The sequence below is a fragment of the Myxocyprinus asiaticus genome, chromosome 22 (assembly GCF_019703515.2).
Source record: "Myxocyprinus asiaticus isolate MX2 ecotype Aquarium Trade chromosome 22, UBuf_Myxa_2, whole genome shotgun sequence".
NCBI classification, from domain to species: Eukaryota; Metazoa; Chordata; class Actinopteri; order Cypriniformes; family Catostomidae; genus Myxocyprinus; species Myxocyprinus asiaticus.
In genome coordinates, this window is record NC_059365.1 from 272,121 (window position 1) to 285,000 (window position 12,880).

General features: G+C 38.2%; 1 pseudogene; it reads left to right on the forward strand.

The window, feature by feature from the left end:
- Window positions 1–402: 402 nt before the first annotated feature.
- Window positions 403–10,074, forward strand: LOC127413138 (transmembrane protein 128-like; annotated as a pseudogene).
- Window positions 10,075–12,880: the final 2,806 nt, after the last annotated feature.

A 12,880-nucleotide genomic window follows, 5' to 3' on the forward strand; every position in this document is an offset into this window, starting at 1 on the left:
TGTACTGCAAACAGCAGGGGTTCAAGCCACTTATCCCAATTTTTAGCATCTTCGTGTATGAACTTACGAATCATGTTTTTCAAGGCCTTATTAAATCGTTCGACCAACCCGTCGGTTTGCAGGTGATAAACGCTGGTGTGAATAAATGTAATGCCTAATAATTCATACAGTTTGCATAGGGTACGTGACATGAATGTTGTGCCTTTATCAGTAAGGATTTCCTTTGGAATCCCCACTTGGGAGATAATTTTGAAGAATGCCTCTGCAACGCTACATGCTGAGATGTTGCGTAGAGGCACTGCTTCCAGATATCGTGTTGCATAGTCCACCAGAACTAATACAAAGCGATGCCCATGTGCAGTTGGACGAACAGGCATCTGTGCCCTAAATCTGTTTGGGGCTATGACCAACCTGTTGCTGGATGGCTCGATGTTGGTTATCTTGGATGCCAGCAAGGGACTTGACAACTTCCCCAAAACCGGGTTTTTAGCACAACACTTTGATTGTTGGACAATTGTGGAGTCAGGAGACATTGGAGCAGGTTCGAGGTCAGTCTCTTAATTGTCTGTTTTTAAGCACACAATCAACGGTAACCGTCGATAAAATAACTTGTCAATAAATGAAAGCACTCTCAATTCATGACTCTTAGTCCAGACTGTCGTGCTTTCCAGTCACTCACTCTCCCACACTGACGCTCTGGTATGCCTTTTCAAGTCTCCCTCCGCCATCACTATAATTAGAGACAGGTGTTAGAGTACTCACAACCCACGTGATGAGCCTTACCGCTCTCCCTCTCCCGCAGACTGACACATGACCATGCCCCCCCATGCCTAAGAGCAGTTGGGAATTGCAAAGAACCACAACACTCCCCTCCACCCTCAAAGTGACGGACTGGTGGAGAGATTCATAACATCTCAAATGTATCTCCATTGTGATTGATTCAACCAATGTGAGCCCACTTTGAACATATTCATGATAAATATATTCTTTTTATGGGGGGGGGGGGTGCTTTCACTTACTAGAAAGATACTGAAAAACTTTTGGTTTTCTAATGCAATGAAAAATATCCAATAAATACAGGACTTGCATACATCTGCATATCCCATGTGGGGGATTCCAGTGTCTGACAAGATTTATTTATTTTTTTGCAGATGTAAAGGCAGATAGAAGTTCATTTATCTGGTGAAAAGATAGTGAAAGATCAGAATAGTTTTTTTTTATTTATTTTTTTATTTTTTATTTTTTTTCAGTCTCTTCCAGCTCCTACCGTCAGGAAGACTGTATCGGAGCATCCGAGCCCTCTCTGCTAGACTGCTCAATAGCTTCTTCCCCCAGGCTGTGAGGGCCCTCAATACCAATCACCCCTTCCGCCTCTGAACCCCCCCCCAAATAAGTGTCTTTTCTCTGGGGGGCTTTAGCCCTTTTGTTCCCTATCAGTCTTATCAGGTGAATGTGTAAATGAATGTTCATTTTAGCCCACGTAAGAATAATAATCTAGTCATTAAATTATGACCAATGAGCCATTCTATAAAGCTCATCTGAGCGTGCATCAGTAACTAAATGGGCCGAAGCTTAACGAAGAGTCAATTCAATTCATACTCAGTTGTGCTATTCATGCTCAGTCTTGAATTCTTAAAATTACAATTATTTTTGTTGCTGTTGAGCCAACTGTTTCAGATCCCAATCATTAAAATCTAAATTTATTGTAACAGGAAAAAAAACAAACAAATATAAAAAATAATAGAATTGTAACTAGAAAATGTTTAAAGAATGAAAAATGCATAAACTGTTCCTGTAAATAGTCATTTGTGTGTGTTTGGATCAGTTGTGCTCCAGATGAATTGTGGTCCAGTTGGCAGGAAACTTTAGCCGAAGCAGATTTACAGTGACCGGGGCTGTTGGCAGGATACAGTATTCCACACCTGTGCTCACCTGTGCCGCTGTCTGCACACCTGAACACCTGACCTCCTGACCCCACTCACAGGTGACACTCAGCTGCACACGCACCTGCTGAACTCATATTAAATACAATCAAACCACATCAGCACTACAGATATTTCTCTGAGCTTAAGTATATTAGAGTTTAATTATCAGAGGGAAAAAGAGAAATATATAAACATTAAAATGTACAAATAGTGCAGTCTTTATTGCTGTTCTGTTTAAACAGATTCTGAGTTCATGAAGAGGAATGATTCACGTTGCTTCACTGTACAGATAAGATGCACCTCAACTGAGCAATGAATTACCCCCACACACTCAGCATAATAACTGAACTCTGCTCGACTCTTCAACTGTGAGGAGTTGACTCATCTTGTGTTCAAGTTCATGCTGCAAGTGTCTGATGTCATGTTGTGTTTGTATTGTATTTGCAGGTGTCTGTGAGGATGAAGCTGTAGAGGTGAAATCTTCTGCTCGTATCAATCGTCACTCAGTCTTCTGGATTGTGTCATCTCTCAGTATCACATGTGGATTTCTTCTGTCATATTGAACCACAGTCATATTCACAGGTGACTGATATTGTGTATTCTGTGTCAGTGATTAAACAACTATTTAAAACCCTTAAATAGTTCTCTCAGAAATTACAATTCTTTCATTATGCCAGTTCATCCAGAACTTCGTGGCACTTTTCCTCATTATTATTACAGCCCAAAATGACTGAAATTCCTGCAGCTTTGCTCAAAAATTGCAATGCCATTTGCAGCTTTTGTGTTGTTTTGCAGTGAAAACTCACAATTAATCATAGTATACTTGTGAGATTTGTGTCAATGGCAGTATTAGAGTAATTTCCTACAATTATTTTCATGCATAACAACTGAATATGTAGCTGACATAATAAATTAAAAAATACCAGCATTTAAGGCTACATCCACATTAATCCGGACACATTTGAAAACAACGTTTTTGTTGTCGTAGCGCTCTCCATCCACTCTACTGTTTTCAAGCATTTTCCAAAAGTTTCTCGTCCACCCTGAAATGTATAAAACACTTAGAGAAATTGTTCACCCCAAACATGAACATTTTCATTTTCTCCCCCTCATGCCATCCCAGATGTGTGTGACTGTCTTTCTTCTGCAGAACACAAATGGAGATTTTTAGAAGAATATTTCAGCTCTGTAGGTCCATACAATGCAAGTGAATGGTGACCAGAACTTTGAAGCTCCAAAAAGCACATAAAGGCAGCATAAAAGTAATCCATACGAATCCAGTGGTTTAATCCGTGTCTTCAGAAGCGAAACGCTAGGTGTGTGTAAGGATTAGATCAATATTTAAAACTATTTTCACAAAGAATTCAAGAGGTTCAAGGTCACACAGCCGTGTTGAGTGATGTAAGCATGTTGGCAAGTTAACGCGAGAACTGATGCCTCATTCGGCTGCTTTGGGTATGTTAACTGCAGGCGCATTCTTGGAACGGTCAACAAGGAGAGCTGTTAAAATCGTTTGAATGCAAGTGAATAGAGGAGATGTCTCAGACCGCTGCATAAACTGCTTTTGTGTGGAAACTGTATCACTACATCATAACTTTTGTATGGAGTGTAGCGTGTAATTTATTTTGCATTAAAAATGTATCACCGTCAGTCCATTGCATGAGCTCTCTCTCACTCACTCACACACACACACACACACACACACACACACGCAGCGCACACAGGAGGTAGAGAGAGAGTGTGTGTGCGCTCTCATTGTGTCTAATTGAGATAAGAAAATTGCACTGAAGCCATAGACACAAGTTTGGTTTAAAGGAACGCACTTGGTTTGTGTTCTTGTGTTTTATTTATTTATTTTTTTTTTTATTTGTTAAATGGCGGACAACATTTGGAATCATCTATTTTTAAAAATCAGTAAATGGTGGACATATTTTTGTATGCAATCGCTACACTCTCTCATGAACCCTCTTTTGGGAAACGCTGCTCTAGAGACTGTTGTGTGTGAAAATCCCAGAAATACTCAAACCAGCCCATCTGGCACCAACAATCATGCCACGGTCCAAATCACTGAGATCACATTTTTCCCCATTCTGATGGTTGATGTGAACATTAACTGAAGCTCCTGACCCGTATCTGCATGATTTTATGCACTGCACTGCACTGCTGCCACACGATTGGCTGATTAGATAATCACATGAATAAATAGATGTACTAGTGTACCTAATAAAGTGGCCGGTGAGTGTACATGCACCGTTTAAAACAGGGGTCTTCAACCATTTTCAGGCCAAGGACCTCTTTGTGGGTAGAGAGACGGAGCCGGGACCCCCGTTACATATTGTATAAAACTGAGTGTTGCGTTTTATGCCTATAAAAATGTGTATGGTGCTACGGAACCATATTATTGTATGTTCATGATTTTTATATTGCAAAGCCATTGAAATAATTATTGAATGATGTCCTGCTGAAAAGACCAGCTAAAACCAGCATAAGCTGGTTGGCTGGTTTTAGCTGGTCTCCCCAGCCTGTTCATACAGTAGCTGGTCAGGCTGGTTTTAAAGGGGTTTTGAACACTTTTAGCTTGTCAGGCTAGTCATGCTGATCTTAGCTGGAGGGTGGTCTTAGCTGGTCAGGGTGGTCTTGGCTGGTCAGCCTGGCCAAGCTGGTTTAAGCTGGGAGGCTAGCTGGTCTCCCAACCTGACCAGCTAAAAAGTGTTCAAACCCCCTCCTGAAACCAGCTAACTGACCAGCTAAAACCATCCAACCAGTTTAGGCTGGTTTTAGCTGGTCTTTTCAGCAGGGACAGCAGGGGTCTGCAACATTTTTGCATGAAGTGACATTTTTAATTTCCACTGTTAATCCCGGTGCCAAACCTCCTCCAAAAGAAAGAAAGAGACAGACAGACAGACAGAAAGGCACCTTTAATTATGTTGATTTGAGAGTCACAGTCTTGTATGTGTGGAACGTTAAGGACTGTGTATGCCAGCTTGATAATCTCAGCGGTAACTGTTTATTTACACCAGGCAAGTAAACTATTGTTCTGAAAGCAAAAAGCAACTAATAATAATAATAATAATAAAAAAAAACTGTAGGCTGTAATCTGCTCAACCGCACAGTGCGACTAACACAAAGCAGATGCATTTTACTCACACGACCCTCCACTGCAGCGCTGCTGATCCTGATGTGTGTCGTGCTTTGAGCGGCTCGTGATGAGCAGTGGGCACGTGACAGCCCACCGCACTATGGGCAGCTTCTGCTGACTAGCGCTGTTTAGTCACACTTTAAGACATGCAGCTGCGAAGGACTTCAACATGTGAATAGACTAAAATTAATACTTCTCCCTCTCGCTGTCGCTCACGTGCGAGTGAGTGAGTGATTATTACAAATGCCAATGGTGGATCAAGCAATAATTTCCAGACCCCCTGTTGAAGACCCTTGGTTTAAAATTTTAGACAATGATTTTGACAGTGAATGCAAAATGTTCTGGTTTCACTTCAACATTGGTGTAATGTCAAATGTTCTCGGTCTTTTTGGGTTAATACTCGCAGGGTTGATGATGCACAGAGACACAGAGTAGGAAAGGCTTAAGATTACAAAATAGCTATCGCAAATAATGCAGAGATTGGTTAAACTTGCAAATGCAAAATCCAGAAGAGACTGACTGACCCTCATGTCAAACATCTCATGATTTTCTTGCCTCCGCAAAAAAAGGTGTGTGTGTGTGTGTGTGTGTGGTGAGTGTGTGTATGTGTTGGGGGGGGTTAGGTTTACCTGGTGAATGTCCAGATTTATTTCGCTCCACTGAAAACCTTATTACTTATCTCTCTCTCACACACACACACACACACACACGGCCTGTTCTTGTCCTCCTGGATTACGATGCAGATTATAGTGCTCTGGTTACAAAGAGAGGCCCTACACACTAACACTATGTATTACAGACATTCACAACGCACCCACTACACACTGGACTCTACACAACTCTAAACGTCAACTCTACACACCCAGACTGCACTTCTGGAGCTTCTGGACTTCATCAGTCAGTCGATTTGAAGCATCTGAATATGTGTTCAGCCTTGTTCAGGTTGTGTGTGTTGTGTGTTGCAGTTGGTGGTTTGCTGTAGTTGTGGTGTTGTTGGGATTGAGTCTCGCAACATTCTGTATCGTGTATCTGGAGTGGTTTAAAGGCATCAAACACTACGAGCAGGAATATCCTGCCATCCCAGCTGTCACCACTGCCGTCTTCATCGCTGCGTCCTGCAGGTCAGCGTTTATTTCACACATTTGTCTTTGAGGCACAACATATGATGTGACTTGATGAGTTTATGATAACACTAGTAGATCACAACATTATGTTCCGGAAGTAAAAATCACATTCATTTACTCCATAGTGGAACTGATTTTTATTGATAATTTATAAACCTTTAAAGACAGATGAACCATGAGCTCTGAGGTTGTATATGGTATACGCTTCTGTTGAAGACATCAGTCCACGTTATTTAAAAAAAAAAATCATGTTTAATAGCAGAACTCCTGATGAAGAACTACACTATCCATAATCCTGAAGAGAGATCCACCAATCAAAAGAGCTCTGTCACTCTCACTACACTCTCAAACTGCTTATATTTATAAATATCTCAATATTTTTCAATAATCTTAAATTATATTGTTTCTATACTTATCAACAATTTTAAATCAATAGTTTTACTCGATTACATCATTGGCAATACTTCATGGGATTGTAGTTCATTCCCTCATTAAGGACATTAATTACACAGTCTTGATTCTTTGTCTTTTTGTCTGATTTTAAACTACTTTTTTTGTTTCAAATCAAAGTTTATAATGTTGTGATTCACCTCAGAGCTGGTTGGTTTTGGTTCATGAACTCTTATGAAGGATTTTCTGAAATCTCTACAGCTGAAAAAGTGGGTGGAGTCTGTTGTTATCTGTATAGATTCAGTTTCACCAGACATAGAAAGTTTTAAAGGTATAGTTCACCTAAAAATAAAAATTCTGTCATCACTCACCCTCACGTTGTTCAAAACCTGTATGATGTAAGAACGTTAGTCTAAGTCACCATTCACTTTTACTGCTTAAACTTAATAAACACTTTTTTCCTAACAATGAAAGTGAATGGTGACTGAGACTGTCATTCTGTCAAACATCTGTTGAGTTCTACTGCAGAAAGTCATAGATTAGAACAAAGTTAAAGTTGGGTTTGGAACAACATTAGAGTGAGTAATTGATTAACTATTGTGTTTAATGTTAATCAAATATTACTTTTATATCCCAGTTTAATGTGCATATTTAAGTCTATTTGCTCCATTTTTATAGCACTTTTCATAACACATAGTTTCAAAGCAGCTTCACTGAAAATTATGCTGTGATGTCTTAAAGTCCTCATTGTGTAGTTAATACTTAATAGTAAGGCATGATTTTATATAGTTCCCTTCTGACTATACAATGCCAATATTTTTTGCAATTAACAATTTTTATTGATTCCAATGACAAATCAAATAAACATAACAGGAAACACGGAATCACATTACATAAACCTAAACCCTTCCCTCCAAACAACAGCAGGTGGGTGTGTCTGAGACCAAGTCTATACAGTCTAGAGGGGGTCCAATAGAATCGATGTAAAATTTAAATTGCATCAGACAAAAGATTAAAGTCTCCTCCCAATATTATATCATAAGGGGTGCCAGTGGCTTGCAACATCCCTTCAAGATCTATAAAAAAGCCCTGATAATCAGCGTTAGGTGTGTAAATATTAGCCAAAATCAGACTTTGCCCCTGAATTTCTGCTAAAACAGTAATTACTCTTCCTAATTTATCATTAATCTGTTTGAGACATTTGAATAGTAAATGTTTACTTATCAATGTAATGACTCCCCTACTCTTACTTGAGCCAGCACTAAAGAAAACATGTCCACCCATATCTTCCCAAATTTTTCAGCTTCCTGCGAGGAGAGATGTGTTTCTTGAAGAAACACTATATCATATTTCTTACGTTTAAGAAAATAAATAACTTTCCTTCTTTTTATGGGGTCCCCCAACCCATTCACATTCCACGTGGAGAGAGACAATCCACTCACATTAACATCTGACATTTTGACATATTAGAAAAAATAGATTGTGTGTCAAAAACAAGATTATAAAGACCACATTCCAACATTAGTGCGACAATCAAACCCCAAACTTCCCCCAGAACCAAACAAACAGAAAAAATAAAAACCCCGTGCATGACAGCGCCAACCGGCATCCATCCTTCTAAACTCAAACAGTCCATGTACGCTTATGAGAGTCCCTGCGACGAATTTGCTGTCAGATTGCTGAAGTCTGGTGTTTCTATAAAAATTTTGTGAGGCATAATTACATAACAGAAGAAAATCTATAAAACAAACTCCAGCCAATAGGCAGAATAAACACAAAGAACGTGTAGATTCATTCACACGGAGGCCGCATAAAAAAAATACACCATGACTTACTCAGTCCGTCAGCTTTATAAAAGACATCCTTTGTGTGGACATATAGATATTTTGCGGCCATCCTTAGTATCCATTCTCAATCTGGCCGGGAACTTCAGTGTAAAAGCGATCTTCCGTCAATGCAAAAGTTTCTTGGAGTCATTCAACAAAACAAACTCCAGCCGCTAAGCAGAACCAACAGAAACAAAAATAGTGCCCATCTTCCTCAGACAGTCAAGAGTAAGTACAGCGAGTTAATCCACTCTGGGGCCACATGAGAAACACCAAAATGCTTACTCACTCCAATGTTTCTATGAAGGACATCGCTTGCTTGGGACATGTAAATATTTTACAACCATCCTTAGTATCTATTCTCAGTTTGGCCAGAAACATCAGTGCAAAAGCGATCTTCCGTTTATGTAAGAGTTTCTTGCATTCCTTGAATCAATCACGTTTCTCTCGTCGAATTCGCAAAGTCTGGGAACAAGAAAATGGTGTGGTTCTTTCAAGAAAGCCTTCCTTTGCTTCTCGCCTCGTGTAACACAAGATCTTTTTCGGATGATCCCAGAAATTTGGCCAGAATTGATCAGGGCCTGTCTCCTTCTGCGGATCTCCGAACCGGAACTCTGTGAGCTCGCTCGATTTCCAGCTTATGGCCTGTTATGTCGAGCAGACTCAGGAAGAGCTCGTCTAGGAATTTAACCATATCTCTGCCTTCTTCATGCTCAGGAATTCCAACAATTCGGAAGTTATTCCGCCTACTGCGGTTCTCATGGTCTTCCAATTAAAAAAAAAAAAGTGTTGTAAATCTGCCTTGGTTGCCAGCGGATTAGCAGCCAATTCCCTCTCTTATGACTCCAGATAATCGATCCGTCTCTCGATGTCCCTGATTCTTGTAACCAACACAGAGAATTTTGTTTCCATCACAGTAATCGATTGCCGTATTACAGCAAGATCCTCCAAGTCAGCAACAACCTTCGTCGGTATCACTGACATGCTCGGCAGTTTTCTCCTGCCGTACTATCCTGACTGAGTCCCTGTTCTGCGGGCCTGTCTGAGGTATCAGCTTGAGCACGTAAGTGTCTTTTAATATCTCCAGAGCCTGAGGATTTTGAATTCTTTGCCATGTTAACTTCAAAGAACAAATATGTAGCAGGGTGTGTCGAATCTCACCAGTTTATGACAAAAATAATTAAAAACTAGCAAAGTGCGCAGAGCTTGTCGTTTACACGTCTGCTCCTCGCATAGCATCACCATATAATGCCAATATTAGTTATCTATGTGTAATACAAGCCATGGTTTAAACTAGTAAACTGATGTTTAAACTAAAGGATTGTGTATGAGTTGTAAGATTAATGATTATGTGTCAGTGAAGTTCAAGTAGATTAAGTGTCCTTCTGTTATTTAACTGATAAAGACTTTAGTTGGCATTAATTTATTGTCTTTTGTATTCCATAGATTAAACATGTTGAATCTATTCAGAAGCAACTATAGTTGAAATGATGATTCTTGAAAAGGAAAACAAATACTTTTATTAATCATACATCCCCAATCATAATGAATCATTCAGTACCTGAGATCTGTGTGTTTGTGTTGCAGCTTTAACATGGCTCTGTGGCACGGTTATGACCTTCTTCACTCAGTTTATGGGGGTGGTGATGTTGATTTCACTGATGGGCTGAAACTCACGGTGAGAATCAAACAATCTAAACTTCAACATGATGATCTGGAAAGTTCAACACTTCATGAAAGCGTGTAAAATGATTTGTAAATGTGTCTTGATGAACTGACAGTGGACTGCAGGACGATCAGCTGATCTGTGACCAAACATGAGTGACCTCTGCCTGCCTCCCTGACCCCTCTCTGACCTCTGCTTGAGTCCAGTGCTGAGGATGCACAAAATATTCTGAACTCTCAGATCAACAGACATTTTTTAGGTTGTGTTGGTTTTCATGTAAACACTGGATAATTTTAAAAAGAGGTCACTGAGGTATTATGTAAGGGAAATGGGTGTTTTCCCTGAGGTCCTGTATATTGCTGATTAAATCTTAAGTGGCTTTTAAAAAGTGCATATTGAGTTATTAACTTTTTTTGTTTTTTTTGTTTTTGTTAAACATCAACTAAAGATACGTACTCGGGGTGAAAAAAGTGTTAACTACTATTTTAATTTGACAAATTTCTGTCTCTAATTAACCCTTTATGCCCTGAAGATATTTTTAAAGATTTCCTGTTTCAGTGGCATACCCAAATTTAAAGACTTACAACTCGACAAAAACAAAAACATATTTATAAAAAATAATGATATAGATTGATACATTCTGAGACTCTCAGTCTAAGAAACTGCTAAAAAAATCACAAAACAATTGAGCCAAAAATTTACTTTTTTCTTATTTTTCTAATTTGACATTATATATCTCTGGGTGTAAATAAGGTGGCTCCAAAAAAACTGCTTTTGTTTTGTTTCCAATCATGTCAACTGTAACATGAAATTTTGTGTTGATACAACAAAACAATTGAAAGTTTTAGCATTACAAAAATAATTTATCATAGTGTCCAAAAGCTTCTCCAAACAAATAAAACATAATAATTGTACATAAGAACTAATTACACATGCAAACACAACAATGACTAAAGGTTTGCATAGCATGGAGACATGATTTTAGTAATGAGATTTCACAGAATGAGTTTCATTCTGTGCCATTTGAGTCATCATTGAGTCTGTGTCATGTATTTGGCGCCATCTCCTGGTGGTCATATGTAACATTGTGCTTCATGTGGATTATCTAATGATCTATGCATCTGATTATCTTGTGTGTGGACTCGTTTGAAAGATAATCACCTCCTCTAAGTAATGGTATGTAATATTTTATGTTCTGTTTATTTTTTGTGAAGTTATAAGTGAAAACGCGGCATATAAGCAACAACATAATTGTCAAAGACATACACTTAGCTATTACTCGCTATATTTTTATCTGTGAGTAAAACAAATAGACTGGTTGTATTCTACTCTTTGAGAGCTTTCCAACAATATATGACACATGGATATTTGAGTTTGATGATTTTACTGATTATAATAATATGTACAGTACACATTTTAAAAATAAATTATCAAAACGGAACACTTCTGATTTGTCTGTAAATTTCAAATTACTTGTTCAGTTTTGGTCATGATGTCTACATGCACTGGAAAGTAGAGCTTCTAAACGTTCAAACGATACATATTTTGTGTTGGTCAAGAATGTATTTGTTGATATTTTTACTATTATTTGTTTTTCTCGTGGGCCCATCTGAGCTTAAAGTTAACAGTTACATTTCAAATCATCAGTGTAAAGAGGCTAATTTCTGTAGTAGTAACAGATTACATTGATTAAAGTAAAACAACTCTTTGTGCAGAAACAATAAAAGATGATTTTGTATTAAACTGAAAATGTTGTTTTGCTTGTAATTGGTGTTGACTAATATAATTCTGTGTTTATAGTGTGTAACTCTCTCCAGGAATCCTCAAATACCCTTAAAAGAGACTTATTCTACTCTGTTGTTTTTCATTAACAATATTTTCTACTGACTTTACATCAGGTTTTTTACTTTTTAATAATAATTTAGATTTTGTATCTGAAACAATATGACAGTGTTTTACATTGATTTAATTGTCTTTTTGCTATTCCTCTGAAAGTTTGATGTTATATTGATGTGTGCAATTACACATCATCACAAATCCCCCTTCATTAGTGAATCTCACAAAACATGTCGTGAACAAGTTTCCCTGTCCAGCTCAAATTTCATCCAAAAATCAAAAGAAAGAAAAAATAAATTCTGCACCACAAGATGAAGCATATGTTAGGACCATGAAATGTATTCATTTGCATTTTGACTTTATTTCCATGATGATTATGCACATTTCTGCATATTCTCATCTCATAATGCAAAATAAATAAATATAAAATAATAATCTTTTTTCATTACTGTAATGTGAAAAAGGGTAGAAACCATATAGATTATTTCTCATTTTTCTTTTAATTTTAGGGTGAAATGTGACCCAGATATCTGATCATCTGACCTCTTGACCTGAGATCAGCAGTGAAGATCACCACTGTTTTATTTTCAACATACACACTCCAGCACACTGTGTCCATATCTTAACGCCATCTATGAGTTTTCAGGGAATCACAAGTGTCTAATGAGTGAACACTCAGACGGGATCAGGGTAAGAAAGACATCCAATTAAAGCTTGAATTCCCCCAAACAAATCACAATGACAGGTCAGTGGTGTCTTACAAGCACTTTTAATTCTATATAATCCTTTTTTGACTGATTGACTCTTGAAATGTTAACACCCAGAAAAGTCATGTACACTGCCTGAATAAATGCATTTAATGGCATGTTAAAAAGCACCAGTATTAAAGGATTAGTTCAGCTAAATTCTCTCATCATTTCCTCACCCTCATGCCATCCCAGATGTGTATGACTTTCTTTCTTCTGCAGAACACA